Source organism: Aotus nancymaae, unplaced genomic scaffold (genome assembly GCF_030222135.1).
Source record: "Aotus nancymaae isolate 86718 unplaced genomic scaffold, 86718_ANA_hifiasm-v0.15.2.pri h1tg000051l, whole genome shotgun sequence".
Taxonomy (NCBI): Eukaryota; Metazoa; Chordata; class Mammalia; order Primates; family Aotidae; genus Aotus; species Aotus nancymaae.
Window position 1 is genome coordinate 25,560,373 of NW_026988465.1, and position 18,102 is coordinate 25,578,474.

Below are 18,102 nucleotides of genomic sequence, written 5' to 3' on the forward strand. Positions count from 1 at the left end.
ACTATTCATTTGAAGTAATTTTATTTTTTTCTAGTCGTTTTCAAATTTAAAGTACTTTTTCCTCTATCCTTGTTAGTTTTCTTTTTAAATTTCACCGTGTAAAGCATTAACATGATTCCAAGAAACAAAACTACACAGAGAAGTGTCACTCAAGAGACATTTTCTAGCTGCTGGAGCTTGTGATATGTTGGGACCCCCTCAGGTGGAGGAATGAGAGTGCCCTTCAGGCCTCTTCTAGAGAGCCAAATTTGGGGTGGGCTGACAAGACTAGAACAGTGATATTTTTGTGTAGCATCAAATTACTCTTCTCTTGTATCTGTAAGATGGCATGAAAAACCTGGAGATTTCAGAAATAGAGTCATATATAAGGGATCTTTTTACAAAATTTGAGATTCTCAAAATCTCACGAGCAAAGAGAAAGATGAAATTAAAATGTTTAGGAAAAAAGAGCTGTCACAGAGGGGGTGTAGCTCAGTGCTAGAGCGTGTGCTTAGCATGCACGAGGCCCCGGGTGCAATCCCCGGCACCTCCAGTTGTAGTGTTCTGTCATGTGTCACTGCAAACGAAGACACATACATTTCCTTTCCACTGGTCTTAACTTTCCTGTGGTTTCTCAAAACCCATTTTGATATACAAGAAGGTAATCTGTGCTAATTTACTGTTCTAAAAAATGTGCTATATAACATTTTATTTTTATTTTTTGAGACCAAGTTTCGCTCTTATTGCCTAGGCTGGAGTGCAATGGCGCGATCTCTGCTCACCCAGCAACCTCCGCCTCCTGGTTTCAAGAGATTCTCCTACCTCAGCCTCCCGAGTAACTGGAATTACAGGCACGAGTCACCACATCTGGCCAATTTTGTATTTTTTGTAAAGATGGGGTTTCTCCATGTTGGTCAGGCTGGTCTCAAACTCCCGATCTCAGGTAATCTGCCCGCCTCAGCCTCCCACAGTGCTGGGATTACAGGTGTGAGCCACTGCACCTGGCCTAACATTTTATTTTTTGTTTGTATTTTAAATTTTAAATTGATAAGTAAAATTATGTTTTTTTCATGTACAACACGCTATTTGGAGATACACACATGCATTTTGGAGTAGCTAAGTCAAGCTAATTACCGTATACATCACCTCACATAGTTATCAATTTTGTAGTGACAACTTAAAACCTCATCATTTTTCAATACGTTGTATTGTTTTTTGTTTGTTTTTTCATCTTTTTATTGTTCCCATCCAGGGTTCTGACGTATTGTTTTTAACTATAGTCATCATGTTGTACAATCAACTTATTGATCTTCTTCCTAACTGTAACTTTGTATTCTTTTACCAACATCTTCCCAGTGCTTCCCCCTTGTTCACATTTTTGTCATTCACTTACTCTCTCCAGCCACTCTGAGCAATCACTGCTATGCTGGCTCCAGTCTTGTATTTCACAAAACTTCAGTGGGAAAAATTAGAGGTCTGAGAGCAGGAAAATCGCCTTAACTTGAAAAGGCTCTCCTTAGACACTTAACCACACTTCCATTTCATCTTTCATGCACCTCAGACTAGCATCAGTAATTAGTTCAAGAGGGTTTCTTCTTGGATTTGGGGGAAAGTTTAATATTAGGAGCCAGAGCATTTTTAAAAAGTCAGCCTGCTCGAGTACTTTGGAAAAGCAACGTGCTGTGGGATGCAGAACCCTGTAATGAAAACCAAGACTTTGCTCCACACACATGCAGCCCAAAGTCCTGTGAACTGCACTGGTCACAGATCCAGGAGCCGGCCCTGATGACAGGTGTGGGAGAGATCATCCCAAACCAAGAAACAAGCCATTTTTTTGTTTCTTTTCTTTCTTTCTTTTTTTTTTTTTTTAGACAGAGTCCTGCTCTGTCGCCCAGGCTGGAGTGCAATGGCACGATCGGCTCGCTGTAACCTCTGACTCCAACTCCCGAGTTCAAGCAATTCTCTTGCGTCAGCCTCCCCAGTAACCGAGCTTACTGGCAACCGCCACAATACCCGGCTAACTTTTTTTGTCTTTTTAGTAGAGATGGGGTTTCTCCATATTGGTCAGGCTGGTTTCGAACTCCTGACCTCAAGTTATCCGCCCGCCTCCGCCTCCCAAAGTGCTGGGATTACAGGCGTGAGCCAGCAGGCCCAGCCCATTTTCTTGTTTCTTTACTTTCTAAAAGATAGAAAAGTAGATGTTCAACAATGCCAGTCTCAACTGAGGAGGCGGGAGACGCTTATTCACCACAAAGACTTGCTACCCCGTCCTGCCGGGTTTGTACCTCAAAATGAAAGAAGCAAGCGTGCAGAAAAACTCCTTTGTCTTCTACCCGTCCTGAGTTCAGACTCTGGATATTGTTGAGAGAGCATCACGTTTTGAAAAGACTGCAGGCCGGGCGCGGTGGCTCATGCCTGTAATCCCAGCACGTTGGGAGGCCGAGGCGGGTGGATCACGAGGTCAGGAGTTTGAGACCATCCAGGCCAACGTAGTGAAACCCCATCTCTACTAAAAATAAAAAAAAATTAGCCAGGCGCAGTGGCAGGCACCTGTAGTCCCAGCTACTCGGGAGGCTAAGGCAGGAGAATCGCTTGAACCCGGGAGGCAGAGGTTGCAGTGAGCCGAGATTGCGCCCCTGTACTCCAGCCCAGGTGACAGAGCAAGATTCCATCTTAAAAAAAAAAAAAAAAAAAAAAAAAAGACTGCAAAAGAAGGAAATGGAGTGGGAGTCCTAAGGTTTATGGAGACATCAAAGGAGGGCCCAGACACAGCCTCACAGAGCAGGGGGCACAGACACGCCCTCTGCACTGAGTTAGGACGATCACCTTATGTGTGTGGGATGTTTCCACCTCTTCCCTACCAGTAGTCTAAATTTGTAGTCCTAACAGTAACTGATGAATCAACATAGATTTGATCACACAATCCAGTTTATGACAGAAAATAGTTTTTGTGTTTCACCTAAAGCAGGAGAAAATATTATAGAGGGATACGTGAGTGCAAAGCAAGAGGTTTGAGGGAAAAATAAAGGCTATTCTGTCTGTTGAATAAAATGTCTAGGAAGCCACTGATGTGGACTAGGCTCCTGCACTAAGCCTAATAGACCAAACTAATACAGAGTTGAAATACAGTAGCTGAGCTTTAATTAATTGTTGGAGGCTCTGTAACCAATTAACTCACCTGGACTGTACTTGAGTTTTCCATAAATGCTGTTAGGCCATTTTATTGATTGGCATTCTCTGAACCTGCTCTGGTTTGCAGCGTTGCCTGATTCTTCAATCATGTTTGTTTTGTTTTGTTTTGCTATGTGTTGTTTTGTTTTTCTTTGCTCAAATAAGCCCAGTTACAATTTAAACTTGTCTAAGGATATTTCCATGAAACATAGAAAAAGGACATTGGTCACAGAAAACAGGATTGGTCTGGTTTGTGTTAACTCAGTGCTTGTTGCAAATAATTCGCCACTTTTTCAAAGAAACCAAGGGGTCACATAAAGTGAGAGGCCACTGTAAATGTTTGAATAAAGGAGTTTAGGAAACTTGCATCTCTCCTACCCCACACATTTGGGCAACTCTGCGTCACAAAAAAATCACCGGTTGTTCTGTGAAGCTTGCTAAGTTACACAAGCTCTAGAAGACATGCTCATCCATAGTAAGTGGAAATTGTCTTCTCCATGCAAAAAGTGCCCCACCAAGCCATTCTGTGCGGCCCAGCTTTATGTACAATCAGACTCAGCATTATGTAGCACTGAAGTCACTTTTCCACAGAAAACACTTCCTCCACCTTCCCAGAAAGACCATCCACCGCTAATGCCTGGTCATTCAGCCAAGCACATGTTATAGGATCATGTTCCTGAAATCTACAGCATGAATGAATTGTAGTGAAGATTTCTCCTTCGTCCAGTAGAGACGTCAGTTGCTGCTTACAGGTCCTTTTGGAGTGAATGCTGTTGTCATTACCCTGAGACTCAAGCCTGTCAAATATACCAGCCTTTGGCTCTCTCTCTCTTCTGCACCCATCATCTCCCATTGTCATTTCCTCCTTCTTCCCTGCAGATTTGGTCCCTGGATCTTCTCCACCCCAAGTGCTGTCATTACCATCAATGACTTAGGCAGGGAGTTTGTGCTCTGTTTTGAGTAATATTTGTGTGTGTACATATATTTAAAATTGCTTATGTATATATATAAAATGGCTTATATATTATTATAGATTATAATATATGTATATAAATATATTAATAAATAATTTAAACAATATATTGTATGTTTTATATACATATTTACATAATTACGGGAGTGGCATCCCTTTACCTTTGCCATATTCTACTGCTTAGAGTAAGTCACAGTTGGGTGCAGTAACTCATGCCTGTAATCCCAGCACTTTGGAAGCCTGAGGCGGGCAAATCATGAGGAGTTCAAGACCAGCCTGGCCAACATGGTGAAATCCCATCTGTACTAAAATTACAAAAAATTAGCTGGGTGTAGTGGCGTGCGCCTGTAATCCCAGGTACTTGGAAGGCTGAGGCAGGAAAATTGCTTGAACCTGGGAGGCAGAGGTTGCAGTGAGCAGAGATCGCACCACTACACTCCAGCCTGGCCAAAAAAAAAAAAAGAGAAGCTACAAGTCCCATTCACACTCAGCAGGAGAGTACTACATAAATGCATGAACACTAGGAGACAGAAATTACTGGAGATCAACTTAGGGACTCTTCGTCACAGTAAGCTTGTGCAAAATCACTTCCCAGGTTTTTAAATATACTCCGACTGTAATCTGAATGTTTGTGACTGCTCCCATTACCAAAACTGCGTATGTTGAAACCTAATCACCAATGTCATTAGATTATGATTTAGGGCCTTTGGAAGGTGGGTAGGTGATAAAGGGGGTGTCTTCATGAATGGGATTAGTGCCCTTATAAAATAAACCTGAGAGATCTTTTTCTGAAAATGGCCAAGTAGTAAATATTTTAGGATTTGCAAGTCAAATGGCAAAATCAAGGATATTAGGATATTATGTAGGTATTTATATAACAAGGCAGAAAAAAAATCCACTCATATTTACTGATGAAATTCAAAATACAATACTAATTGAGTATAATTATTAATAATGAGAAGAATTAAGTCATCATTCTAATAATTATTATTACAGATGGGGGCTCAAAGTTAGTGTTCCCTATCATCAAAATCATTTGCTAATGCTCACCTGTTAATGATCTGTAGTGCAATTTTATTTATTTCATCTTTGAAAATACCTTTTCATAAAGATGCGAGATGCCAAATGGCTAATACTAATCTTCACAGATTAATATTGTTTGTGTATATGATTTGAGTCATATTCATTGCATGAAAGACATGAATTCTAGTAGGTTCATCTCTTTATGTTTGCTTTCAGCATGTCATTGCATTGCAAATTAGTCACTTCAAAGTGAGGCTTAGTTTGAAGCTCCTCAATTGCATGTTAAGTGGATTTTGAAATATGAAAATTGCTTTTGCACTTGCATTAAGCTTTTAACACACTGCCAGTACTGTAGTTTGAGTTCAGAAAATATAGCTGCTGAAAATTTCAGTGGGATTGGAGATTTGCTTCTTTTAACTTTGGATAGCACAGGCAGTGCACAAGGCAGCTTGATATCACCATGATTCTAGGAATGTTCACTGTCATTAAAATGACTTCACAGCAGTACAAGTTTTATATAAACACCGTTTTGCCTTGTAATTTTGGCTGAATTTGTTGAAAAGCACTGTCCAATCTGAAACAGAGGCTAACTTCCAAAGCCATTCACTGTTTGAATACAGTAACTGAGGGCAGTTCTTCCACTTCAAAAAAAATTCCATCTCAGCCCCAAGTTTTAAAAAAACACAATTTATGAGGGCTAAGTCATTAAACTGCTGTGTAATCCTTCGTCAGGACCTTCAGCACCTAATTTCTGTCCAAAATTTGTAAAAGTGACAATGGCTGGTCCAGCAGACCAAGTCCACTGTTAACATCACTGTTCAATAACACATGACACCATCAAATATTTCCCACAAATTATGTTGATAAATAATACAATCAATAACAATAAGCTTACATTTATTACAAGTTTTTAAACTTGCTCAACTAAGCCTCTTTCTGCCCTTCTCATAATTTTACCATCACTAGTTATACCACATCTTAGCAGATTTCACTTCAGGTTGTAAAGAACTATTGTTTCTTTCAACTTCTTAGAAAATACTGTACTTCTAAGAAATACTTCCTAGAAAAAAGGTCTTACCTGTAGTTGTCACACGTAGGCTGTTGATGCAGGTTACTTCCTTACTCACATTAAACTGACGTTGACTTCGTAAAGGAACAACTGAGTAATATTGGTAACATCTGTGGACTCATCAAGAGTAAATCATTTGCCTTGTATTGTTAATTAACTATTAATGCTGTTCCCAGTGTCCTGAAGTCTCCCATCACCTGTTCTCTTGAAGCAGTAATAAATAAGTTCATTTTCTCCGGACACATCTCTTTGGTTACTAAAATGAAACACTATTTAATTACCTCACCATGGTAAATGGTTTACTCGCCAGGCTAAGAGAGTCAATCAGAAACTTACTTGGTTCCAGACTCATCTTTAGTTTTAAAAAATTTTTGTGAAGAAATTCTGCTGTAGATGAGAAATGCCATTTTTAATTTTCTGATTTTTCTATCAGTTGCATTCATGTAAGTTGGGAATTTTGTGATTGCTTTGTCGTAATATTCACACCCTGTATTCTTTTAGGAAAGTTATAGCGTCATTAGGTTCCATTTCTCAGCATCTTAGGAGACTATGAAAGATGAAAGTGAAAAAAAAAATTTTAAACTCAACGAATTTTTCTTTTTTAATTTTCTGAGCTGTTTCTGGCTTAGCAGACAATGCGGAGGAGCAGAAATGCTTTCCGTTAACTCTCCACCGTTTCTCTTCTGTCTTTCGCTGCGTCTATTCATCCCATACTGCCAGGAATCGGCATTTGAATAACCAACGTATGTGGAAGACGATAGACTCCAAGTCCTTCTGGATCGGTAAATACATAGGACAATTAGCAACATTTTAAAAATCTGAAACTGAGAATGTTGAAAACAATTGAAATATTCAAAGAGAAATGGAAGAACGCAGTGACCTTTGGCAGGTGGCATGGCTGAGTGGGAGAGAGTTGAATCAGTAAACCAGCAGGTCTGCGGTTCGATTCCCAGCTTTAGAGCAGAAATCCTTTAGCCAAGGGCCAGTTGCTCTCAGCTGTGATGAGTAGTGGGGTGAAGGGTGTGGTTGTTTTATACGTATCATGTGAACACTGTCGCTTCCTTGTGAAATGAACTTAACAATTCGTAGGGTCATAATTCAACAATTAGAGTGGACAGTTGAAGTCCACTTTTGTTGTTCTGAGATGATATGAATGCACTGATAATAAAGAAATACAATGTTTTGGTCGGAGACGTGCGTGACACAGACACACTGAGCAGTCACTGCGCCCCCGCGGCGTGCAGCGCGCGCAGCAGCAGAGCCAGGGAACGGCAGCCGGAGACGACGCGTACGCGAGGCGGTCGTGTTAAATAACCCTTCATATACGGACACTGAAATCTGCATTTCTTATAAATGTCACATGCAAGAAATGCTATTCTTGGTTTCTTCAGTCTTCTAAAATGTAAAAGTCCGCGCTCGCTTCGGCAGCGTCCGTACTAACATTGGGTGATACAGAAATTCGGAACGACATAGACATGTCCCTGGTCGCTCCGCAACTATGACACACAAATTCGTGAAGCATTCCATACGTCTCTATACATTAGTATTTTCGATGCAAACATTCATTCTTAGCTCTCAGGCAATAGTTTACCAATTCTAGGGTAGAGGGTCCCACTGCAAATATCCAAAAGAACCTGAAGGGCCGGCAGGATTTCGGTTTCCCTCTACGAGTTAGAACCGTGACGGAGACTCGAATCCTCACTCCTTACGTCAGAAGTTTAATGCTTCTCTACTGAGCTGCGTGGATCACCTCACAGGTGGGCACACACATACACCCCGCCAGCAGAGCTGCTGTCCCAGCCTGCGAATCTCCTTTGCGTTCTCCTCCTCGCAGAGAAAGTTCCAGAAAGACAACAGCTAAAGCTGCTTTCCTCCCTCCTGTGTTCCTTGTCTTCCATCTCTTTGCGGGTCTGGATCAAGAGCTGTCATGTCCCCTGGAAACAGTCTCTGAGGGGTTAGCTCCTTCTTCACTCGTTTTCCTTTCTTTTCAGACTTGTGCGAATCGTAGGAACCGCTTGGTTGACTTTTAAAATGAAAGAACTGGTGGCGCTTCCCTTCTGTCACAGAAGCGCAAGCTAAACATTAAGTCAAATGCCTTAGAAAGCCTAAAATGAGCCTGAAATAAACATATCTACTCACAGTCCCTTCTTTGATCTTGCTTGAACTTTTCCCTCGGCTTGAGCTCCCACGAGGCATCGAGGCTCCAGGCCAAACGCAGAGGTTATGGGGAGCAAGAGACAAACGCGGGCACATCAGTGCTTCCATCAAAGCTGTTACTCGCCGTCCGAGTGGCTGTGAGTGGAACCAAAGGCCACATAAAAATCCAAGAAATGAACAACTTTTTTTTTTTACTAGAAGGAAAATCTGAACTCTACCAGAAATACCAAAGTATGCTCTGGTGGAAGGAAACCGACAGCAACTTTCAGGGGCTCCGTGGCTTAGTTGGTTAAAGCGCCTGTCTAGTAAACAGGAGATCCTGGGTTCAAATCCCAGCGGGGCCTTGCTTAGTAAGCTGGGTGGGCATTTCTGCCCACTCTCTTGAAACGTAAGTTTTCTGCAATTCCTTTCTACATCAGGGATCCTCCATCCCTGATTTTGAACATAATAGGATGGCATCCAAAGGCTTTGGAAACGAACTGAAACTGTATATCCACCCAACACAAACTACATAAAAACAGCAAAGAGCAGGACGGTAAGTATAGTAGACTGCCCATTTTTTTGTTTGTTTTGTTTTGTTTTAAAATACAACCACATCTTCTATTGGGATTTTCACTGCAGTGTTGTTTCAAGTATTCCAATTTTATATATAGTTAAGAACAGCAAATTGAAGTTTAGAGAGGGAACATATACTGTAGGCGTGGATTTTAATGCAGTACTGGCCTGTGCTCTTGGGATTATAATTCAACTATAGGTGTGTGAAGAGTTTGAATATCTTCAATTCACCAAATTTGTAAAATGTCAATTATGAATTAATAATCTGTAATTATGAATGCCGATTATAGATACTATATACATACTATGAATGTCACTTTAATATTGATGACAGTGTCCCTTATTCAAAAAGCAGGGGCAAGTGCCATCAAAGGTGCTCAAAGTTTTTTCCTTTCAGTCACTCTCTTTGGCCTGTCATGGTATTTTTCATTTTATATCTAATGTCACTTTAATTAAAATAAAATAAAATTGTATGTATTAGAATGATTTTATAGTCCATCTGTATTCACACATTAAAATTCACGTGGCGCAGCGATTGCTTTATAACATATGGAGAAGCAGAGGAAGTCAGACACGAAGTTCCTTTGCTCGTGTGCCATGCTCTGTTGCTAACCCAGATATCAACTACTAAACATAAATTAAGAGATGCAGTTCACATGAAATTTTAATACTGTAAAGGTAGATCCCTGGTAGAGTCTCTGGAAAGGAAACGTTGCCAAAACCCATAACTGAACCAGGGACCTCTAAGTCTTGAGTTCAATGCTCTCTCAACTGAGCCATCTCAGCTTACTGCAAACCAAAACTTTATTGAATTTCTCTTTCAATACTTCGATTGTTTCCAACTGATTAGCTCTCAGGTTTCTTAATTATTGTTATTATACAATGTGTTTACTCACTAAGAAAGACTTCGAACTTACTGTCTCCTACAAGATAGCTGAATCCAGTTCCTGGTAGTGTGGGATGGATAGGAGGCAGAGGGAGACAGAAGAGAAGAGACAGGAATTAAAAAAAAAAAAAAAAAATTCTGCTCATCCACATCCTGTTGGTCAAGCCAGACACAGCTAAGAAAATTTTAAAAAATAAATATATGAAAGAGCCGGCGCGGTGGCTCACTCCTGTAATCCCAGCACTTTAGGAGGCCGAGGCGGGTGGATCACGAGGTCAAGAGATCGAGACCATCCTAGTCAACATGGTGAAACCCCGTCTCTACTAAAAATACAAAAAATTAGCTGGGCATGGTGGCGCGTGCCTGTAATCCCAGCTACTCAGGAGGCTGAGGCAGGAGAATTGCCTGAACCCAGGAGGCAGAGGTTGCGGTGAGCCGAGACCGCGCCATTGCACTCCAGCCTGGGTAACAAGAGCAAAACTCCGTCTCAATAAATAAATAAAAATAAAATAAAATTTGGTGGCATTCTTTGTTTTTCTCTTCTTTTTGTCTTTGATAATCTTTAAGGATGTGGATAATTGAAACCTAAAGTTAATTTCCGTGAATGTGGGGTCAGGTTTCTGTCTCCTGGTGATGATTTTGAGTGAGCTATAAATCCTTTATTTTATCCTCTTCCATCCAGTCTTTGCCATAGTCTTGTGCCCTGGGTGGTGCCGAAGTTCATGGTGTACAAATGGAGTAGCACTAAGGAGTCCTTTGGATCACGTACGTGAGAAAGTGTGTGAGAAAGGAAGGGGTAGGTAGCTACAGAACAGCGAAGTTTTCAGGAAATGAAGCTGAGACAGCACATGTTTTAACTATGCATTCTACCACCAAGCAACAGTCTCACTATGGCCAAGCCCTCTTGGAGATACATCTTGATATATCAGTGTCAGTATTTCTAATTTTCAACACATAATGGTTGGCGGGAGAAAATCCACTGAGATAAATCCCACTATTTGTGAAATCACTAAACCGAATCTCATTTAATCGCTATACAAGAGAAAGATTACTGACTTGCAGACAGAATGACAGCACATCTGTTCCTAGTACATTCCCAGTACAACCTGAAAAGGGTAGACAATTGCTGAAAAACTTTTTACTTTAAACATCAGGACATCAGATGTCTAAAGAAAAATATATATATATATTTTGCTATAAAAATTACTAGTTGAATAGGAATGGTGAGAAGGGAAAAAATTATTTGGAGTGTAATAATAGTATACTAACTAAAGTCTTAGAAGTTTAGTCCCCTTTCATGTTCAGAAAATTCTTTTCTTATTTTTATGTAAAATTTTAATAGTCCCTACAGTCAAATTGGTCAAGGAATTCCACTGGATATAAAAGCCTATATAGCCTAATGTATTTTTTTTTTTCTACAAATAGAAAAAGTTCAGGGAATATGCCTCTTTGAAAAACGTTTCCCGTTCATACAATTGAAGATTTCTTTTTAATTTTCTGGAGTAAATTAGAAAACTCAGGAGTTCTTTTAGATTCATATTTCTCTCCCCCACACCCATATTACATTTCTCTACGATACTGATATCTCTACCATGTGTCTCAATGACATCCCCCCAAACAAATGAATCTATCCAAAGAAATGTGCATCTACACAAAGAAATGAAGAGCACTGGGAATGGTAATGATGTAGTAAATATAAGAATTTTTTTGCTATTACTTAAATCTGTTTATAAATAATTGTTTAGAATACAAATAATAACAATATATTGTGGAGTTATAACGTATGGAGAGGTTAAATATTGTCAGCATTAGCACAAACTCCCAGAGAGGAGAAATGAAAATACAGTGTTGTAAAGTCCTTACCTACCTTATATATACATGAGGTAATAGAATATCACTTGAAGTTACAGTGTGATCTTTAAATGCATACTATAAAGCCTAAAGCATCTACTAAAATTGGATCATAGGTCTAAGTGTAAAACATAAAAGTATACAACTTTCAGAAGAAAACATTTTCGTGTCCCTAGATTAGGCAAAGATTTTGTGTATATGACAACAAAAGCATAAAATGCAATAATTTGAAGCTCATCAAAAATTTAAAAATCCTGATTCATCGTTTGGGCATGTAGCTCAGTGGTAGAGAACATGCTTTGCATGTATGAGGTCCTGGGTTCACCCAGCCCTTCCGTGGTTTTGTTTATTCGATTTCCCCAAGTACTTTTATACCACACTTACCTTCAGCAACACAATGCAGAATCCTTTCTCCTACTTTATTCCTTCAGTTCCTTTTTTTTTCAACCTTCTCATACGGAAATTAAGTATGATTTCTGTGATAGCAGAAAGAAGAAATGAAAGAAAAAAATGCTTATTCAACATCACAAATGCAATAACACTAACCAGCTTTTCATCTGTTCTTTCTACAATATTTCATACGAGAAGGAAGAGAAACGAAGAAAAAGAAGAAAAAAAAGAAAATCATAGACAATTTCTTTTTTGCCGTAATAGCTAATCCTGAAGACACTAGCAGTGGGAATTATTTGGGTGTTATTCTAAAGACATTAGCAGTGAGGAAAATTACGCTGCTTTTCCAGCCATCCCAGGAAAAACACTTTGGATAACAAATCGAATGCCTTGGACACAGACTATTCACAAGCCTTTATCACCCACCTAGAATAGAACACACGAATTTGAATAGAGTCTCTTGTATCTCTTGAAAAAAGAAAAAAGGAAAGTCCCACCACCAACCTGCTTTAATTTATTTTATTTTATTTTTTTATTGCATTTTACTGCTTTAATTTTGAAGACAAAATAATGTTCATTCCTTGTAATGGAGAACAGTTGACTTTCAGATAAATTCAAGTGATGGAGAAGATTTTATTTTCTCTCCTCCCTCTTCCTTGATGCGGTCTCCCAATCCAGAGCTTCTGTATTCACTAACAGGTGTCCAAGGTTCCTAGAACTGTGTCTAACTATGATACACACCACTTTTTTTTCCCCGGACTCATCATGTAAGTGATGAAAGCATCCCAGGGACAGAACAGCTATTAATTGTGCCATTCCCCTGCCGGCCAATCCAATCCTATCAGCTCCGTGCTATCCAGGACTTCCTCGCATTTTGTTCGTTCATCGATGGCGCTGTGAACATTCCCAGGGCTCTCCCGCTTTCCTCTTCCTAACATCTCCGTATACAGCAGACTTTCCCGTTGGGATGGCTTTGCTCAGTCGCCCATCCTGGCTTCGCTGTTCTGCGTTTGCTGTTGCCCTGTCTGTTCCTCTGGTCTGGAAAAACGTCAACTGATTAAAGTTAATAAAGTTTTGAAGCTTTTTGTAAATCCTTTGTGAATGTAGTACTCAAGGAAGGGTTACAGATGGAGGTGCGGAACCAAAGTTGAGGACAATCTATCTCAGAGCTCGTGATGGGTTAACGAGGAATGAGAGTCAGCTGGAAATGGACGTTGTCAGAGCGTCCCACAAATCAGTGTGAATTCAACTCTGCGAAGGCTGCCTCTGGACTGAGGAGCGCTTCATCTGAGTCAGTATTGCAAGAGAAAATACGTGTGGCAAACACAGTTCAGCTGGAAGAGCTCTGCACTAAAGGTCTACACTAAAATCAGGGATCCTTTTCCACGACTGAACAGTCCTCAGTGTCGGAAGTTTGTGCTTTTTCCTGATGGAGGAATGTATCTTTCCCGCAGTTTGCTTGTGAATGGAGCTCGGAGCAGGCTAACAGGAATGGGAAGGGCCGAGGATGAGAAACGATGTCATTTGGAGTATAATCTTAGTGTCTCAGTCAAGCCGCCAAACAATATCCAGTTCAGTGATTGCACAAAAGTAGTGGAATTTAATCCAGCCATCTTTCTCCAACCAACAGAAAGAAAAACCAACAAAGTGATATTTTATACATGAGCCTCGAGGATCATGTCTGTCGCGGGCTGGGGGTGTAGCTCAGTGGTAGAGCGCGTGCTTCGCATGTACGAGGCCCCGGGTTCGACCCCCGGCTCCTCCAGTTGTTAGTTTTCTCATTCTTTTGGATACATTTTGTCACGTTTCCCCTACTCCTATAAAAAGAGGAGAGTGTCCAATTTGTTGTTTCTAATATTATACTATTTATTCCTGCAGTCACCTGTGGCTTTTTATAAAACTTAGTGTGAGAAGAATATATTGCTAACGTCAATGAAACAAGCAGACAGTGAAACGGAGGCATAGATCACTCCAGAAGGAGTTTTTCTGTATATTTTTTCCAGATGCCAGTATCTTTTAAATTGTATTGATTAATGTTAAACTTTCTAGACTTACATCAAAGCTGTGTATGGGTCATGGTATGATCATTTCTAACCGTATGTAGATAGATACCGACTTGTAGCCAGCGTAAAAAAAAAATCATAAATAGATAAATTTTCCATCAGGAGCTCCTCGGCAGGAAGCACGAACCCTACAGTCACATTACGGACCGTTTGGCGATATCGCTAAAGAGCGAGACTGAAAAAGAATGGAAATAAGAAAAAGCAGGCAGCTCAGAAAAAATTTTCTTGCGTCTCTGTTTTATGAGCGTTCGGTCGTTTAATGCTGAGGAGCAGAAAGTCTTCCCGCCGGTTGCCTTATCATCTCTCCTCCCGGCTCCTCCAGTCTCCGCCTCTGCCGCGAGAACTGAATTGTGAGCAACCGAGGGGCTGGGCGTTAGGTCTCAAGTTTTTCTAGGTGAATGAATGAGTGAAGTTGTCTAAATGTAAGGCGGCACTCAGCGCTTTGCCTCGCGAACGCTTAAAATATAATTTGGTGTAATCCCAGCACTTTGGGAGGCCGAGGCGGGTGGATCACGAGGTCGAGAGATCGAGACCATCCTGGTCAACATTGTGAAACCCCGTCTCTACTAATACAAAAAAATTAGCTGGGCACGGTGGCGCGTGCCTGTAATCCCAGCTACTCAGGAGGCTGAGGCAGGAGAATTGCCTGAACCCAGGAGACGGAGGTTGCGGTGAGCCGAGATCGCGCCATTGCACTCCAGCCTGGGTAACAAGAGCGAGACTCCGTCTCAAAAAAAAAAAAAAAAAACAAAAAAAAACAAAAAAAAAAAAAAAACAAAAAAAAAATATAATTTGGACGACTGAAGACCGCTAGGTCTCGATCGCTGGAATAGCTTACAGCTTACAGCTTACAGCAAGCCATCTACCAACAGGTTTTAAAAATCAGCTTTGGGCCAGGTGCGGTGGCTTAGGCCTGTAATCCCAGCACTTTGGGAGGCCGAGGTGGGTGGATCACCTGAGGTCAGGAGTTCAAGACCAGCCTGGCCAACATGGTGAACCCTCGTCTCTACTAAAAATACAAAAATTAGCTGGCCGTGGTAGCAGGCGCCTGTAGTCCCAGCTGCTCGGGCGCCTTAGGCAGGGGAATCGCTTGCAACTCCGTGGCAGAGGTTTCGGTGAGCAGATATGGACCACTGCACTCCAGCCTGGGTGACAGAGTGAGACTCCGTCTCAAAAAAAAAAAAAAAAAAAAAAAAATTAGGTCTTGGGTTTTGGCAGCAGTTATTTTCATTGCATATTAAATCGACTTTCATAGGAAACATACACAAAATATATGACAGAAGACACCAAATAACTCTCCACTATTCCCCAAGTCAAAACATCCAGCTGAAGTAAAAATCTCAGAAGCATCGCCAAATAGCAGATTTAAATTCCGTACCTTCTACATTTCCTCGATGAACTTCGGCTATTTTTTTGTTCTTGAATCTTTAAATGAATTAATAATACTTCACATATCACTACAGCAAAGTTCCCAAAGGCAGGTGTGGCCAAAGGTGTGTGGATGAAGAACAGGACTAGATCAAGCTGCTTGAATTTCTAAAAAGAAACACTTGTTAAAGAAGTCAGTAAAAAACTGTGGTATATCATTGTTCCACACTTGTGAATGTTGGTGAATGTATCAAAATTGATACCGGTTTTCTTTGTCAAACCCTTTGCATGCTACCGTTCGTATTAGATAAGGATGTTTTAAATGTGAAGTTGAAATTCCAAATACAGCATGAAATTTCCTTTGTCTGAAAAAACTAAGAGCATGCTCCTCCCAGTTCCTTAAGGAGCAGAAGAGGGAGCAGGGATGAATCACAAGCTGTTTTCTCTGAGACCCAAACCCAGGACAGAGGTTTTAACCAGCTAAGTCACAGAGCCCCCTGCCATGGCTATCCCCATCAGGTATGTTGTGGTCATGATGCTGACTGAATTATTTCTAGGCAGAGACAAAATGATAGACCTTCTTCCTCATTGACCCTTATTTCCTTGATTCCTGATTCGCCCACAGAGTTGCCAGATCAGTGAGAAACAGCTTGGACCACCTCCCATTTTGCCAAGCATGGATTCTCCGGGCATCTTTTACCTCTTGCTGCTTATAACCTCAAGTATTTGGCATGGAGCCCTCAACACATCTCTCAGGCAGCTTTCAAAAACCATGAAGCACAAAACATCCCCATGAAGCAGTAGAACTCTGGCCACTGTAATCCATGAGGGAATCCACACTTTGGACACCCCTTTCCAGGAAAAGGGAATAGCTAAGCCGTAGGACCTCAAAGCTTCGCCCACCGACAAGCCTGGCCAACGTTAACTCACTTGGCTTCAGGTTGGAATTCCACTGTTTTTCTTTCTCTCTGGGCACAGACTTCCCAGAAAATTCAGGCACCAGGGCCCCTGACTTTTCACAATTTCTGGCTGTCCGCCCACTTAGAAATGCTAGGAGGAGGGTACAAAAGGGCAGAACTCAGAAAGTTGTCTGGGAAAACGTAGACCCAGATGGAAGAAGAAAACAAGTCCCAGATGAAAAACCTGCGTGTGCTTTTCCACGCTACCCACAAAGGGGTCCATGCCGCGTGATTCTGGATTCCCGTCGTAACTTAAAGAGAAACTTTCACCATGTCAGGAGCCCTTGACGTCCTGCAAATGAAGAAGAGTGTCCTTAAGTTCCTTGCAGCAAGAACCCACTTATGTGGCACCAATCTTTACTTCCAAACGGAGCAGTACATCTACAAAAGGAAAAGTGATAGCATGCACATGCTAAATCTGGAGAGGACCCTGGAGAAGCTTCTGCTGGCAGCTCCCGCCATTGTTGGCATTGAAAACCGCGCTGATGTCAGTGTTACATCCCCCAGAAACACTGCCCAGAGGTCGGTGCCGAAGTTTTCGGCTGCCACGGGAGCCACTCCAATTGCTGCCACTTCACTCCCAGAACCTTCACTAACCAGATCCAGGAAGCCTTCCAGGCCACGGCTGCTTGTGCTTGCTGACCACCAGCCTCTCAAGGAGAAATCTTATGTTAACCTACCTCCCATCGCACTGGAACACTGATTCTCCTCTGCGCCATGTGGACATTGCCATCCCATGCAACAACAAGGCAGCTCACTCGGTGGGTTTCATGTGGCGGATGCTGGCTCGGGAAGTTTTTCAGTGGGTTTCACGTGGCGGATGCCGGCTCGGGAAGTTCTGCGTATGCGTGGCAGCATTTCCCGTGAACACCCGTGGGAGGTCATGCCTGATCTCAGCTTCTACAGAGATCCTGAAGAGACTGAAAAGGAAGAGTAGGCTGTTGCTGAAATGACTGTGACCAAGGAGGAATTTCAGGGTGAACGGACTGCTCCAGCTCCTGAGTTCACTGCCACTCAGCCTGAGGTTGCAGACTGGTCTGAAGGCGTGCAGGTGCCCTCTGTGCCTATCCAGCAGTTCCCTACTGAAGACTGGAGCGCTCAGCCTGCCACGGAAGACCGGTCTGTAGCTCCCACTGCTCAGGCCACTCACTGAATGGGTAGGAGCAACCACTGAATGGTAGTAAGCTGTTCTCACACAGGCTCTTAGGCAACGTGGAAATAAGGTTGATGGAAAATAAACATCAGTTTCTGGAAAAAAGAAAAGAAAAACGTAAAACCTAAGTATATGCTGTCACAGACAGTCACTGCTTCAGCAAACTTTCCAGTGGATCGTTATGATCAGGAAACTCAGCAGTCTATCATCGTCCAGGGTTGAGGACGCCAGCCTAGAAAGCGGAGCTGCAGGAACTGTAGGGAGCTGAGCTGCTGGGGAAATTTCGTTAGGAGGAAGCAGTGGAACCGGATGAACGGGAATGCGAGAAGTCGGAGGTGAAGGTGACTAGAGGTGATGAAGGAATGGGTGGGGAGATAGGAGGATGCAGGTGGCTGCAGAAAAGGAAGGGAGGAAGGAGAGCTTGAAGTCAGGTTTTAGGGAGACGTAAGATTTGGATGGCCCTGAAAGTGCCCTCATCGCCAGTGTCTCCTCGGTTCCTCTTTGT

General features: G+C 41.8%; 3 non-coding genes and 1 pseudogene across 3 annotated transcripts; all 4 read left to right on the plus strand.

Moving 5' to 3' along the window:
• The first annotated feature begins 460 nt into the window (after positions 1 to 460).
• On the plus strand, positions 461 to 532 carry TRNAA-AGC (transfer RNA alanine (anticodon AGC)). The gene has a single exon. It is a non-coding gene; the product is annotated as a tRNA-Ala (tRNA).
• Positions 533 to 8,642: 8,110 nt separating this feature from the next.
• TRNAT-AGU (transfer RNA threonine (anticodon AGU)) lies at positions 8,643 to 8,716 on the plus strand. Its single transcript has one exon. It is a non-coding gene; the product is annotated as a tRNA-Thr (tRNA).
• Positions 8,717 to 13,747: 5,031 nt separating this feature from the next.
• On the plus strand, positions 13,748 to 13,819 carry TRNAA-CGC (transfer RNA alanine (anticodon CGC)). The gene has a single exon. It is a non-coding gene; the product is annotated as a tRNA-Ala (tRNA).
• Positions 13,820 to 16,715: 2,896 nt separating this feature from the next.
• On the plus strand, positions 16,716 to 17,625 carry LOC105708770 (small ribosomal subunit protein uS2-like; annotated as a pseudogene).
• The last annotated feature ends 477 nt before the right edge of the window (positions 17,626 to 18,102 follow it).